The sequence below is a fragment of the Dipodomys ordii genome, unplaced genomic scaffold (assembly GCF_000151885.1).
Source record: "Dipodomys ordii isolate 6190 unplaced genomic scaffold, Dord_2.0 Scaffold14, whole genome shotgun sequence".
Taxonomy (NCBI): Eukaryota; Metazoa; Chordata; class Mammalia; order Rodentia; family Heteromyidae; genus Dipodomys; species Dipodomys ordii.
Genome location: NW_012267230.1, coordinates 16,438,999 through 16,440,308, shown reverse-complemented (window position 1 = coordinate 16,440,308; position 1,310 = coordinate 16,438,999).

The following is a 1,310-nucleotide window of genomic DNA, read 5'->3' as shown; positions in this document are numbered from 1 at the left end:
CGTCCCGGAGAGGCGCGGCCGGCGGCCGTGGCCATGGCGGATGTCGGAGTGGCCCCGCCCGCGCCGCCTGCAGGATTAACCTTCCGGACTGACCCACCGCGCACGCGCATGCACACGTGTGTGCGCGCACACACACGGCCTGTCTGTGCGTGGCTCAGTACCTCGGTGGGGTTGAAGCTGCTGAGCACAGGTGATGCTGTTGGCGGGTGTTCCCAGCTCGGGAGAGGCCCCCACAGCCCCCCCACTGTCTCCTGCCCCCCACTGCCCTTCTGCCCCCCACTACCCCCTGTCCCCCACTGCCCCCTGCCCTCCTGCCCCCCTCCCTGCTGCCCGTGACCTGTGGCCTTGGCACCGGGGGCTGGTCTGCTGAGACCAGGCCCGCGTGCCCTGGGCCTCCACAGACTGGGGACCTGCCTCTCTTTGTCCCTCTGCTAACAGCCGGGTCACCCCGCCTTAGGCTCCAGTTGTGGCCTTCAGACCTCGGTGGAAGAGTGTTCTCTTCCTTACCCACTCCGGGGCAGCCTTGGACTAAGCCAAGCATTGTCCCTGTGGTTCCATTCCAAGAGAGGCTGGGGACTGGGTTCCTTTGGGGGGGAGGGGAGCAACTCCCCTAATTCCAGATCTCCATCCCGACAGCCAGGCCAGCAGCCGTGGAGGCACTGGCAGCTGGAACTGTCCCGGCCTGGCGTCAGTAGCTCACCCCGGACGCCCTTGGAGGGGACTGTCCCTCAGCCCCTGATCAGGGGCGTGGATGGACTCGGGGCCGGACGCTGTCCCTCAGCCCCTGGTTGGGGATGGACTCAGGGCTAGACACTGTCCCTCAGCCCCTGATCAGGGGCATGGATGGACTCGGGGTCGGGCGCTGTCCCTCAGCCCCTGGTCGGGGATGGACTCGGGGCCAGGCACTGTCCCTCAGCCCCTGGTTGGGGATGGACTTGGGGCCGGGCGCTGTCCCTCAGCCCCTGGTCGGGGATGGACTCGGGGCCGGGTGCTGTCCCTCAGCCCCTGGTCGGGCGTGGTCTGGGCCAGGCGCTGTCCCTCAGCCCCTCTCTGCCCAAGGCAGGCGCTCTGCATGATGGGTGTTTTCTGATCAACTGGAGATAAGAGTGCGGAGGACTTTCCTGCCTGGGCTGGCTTCGAACTGCGATCCTCAGATCTCAGGGTCAGTGACAATGGATGTGATCTCTGTCCGTCCGTGCCCATGGCCCGCACCAGGAACCTCCTTCACCCCGCCGGCGCGGGCGGCTCGCCGAGGCCAGAAGGGGCTGTGGGGACCCCGGCCGACGCCCCGAGCGCAGCAGGCGCCCACG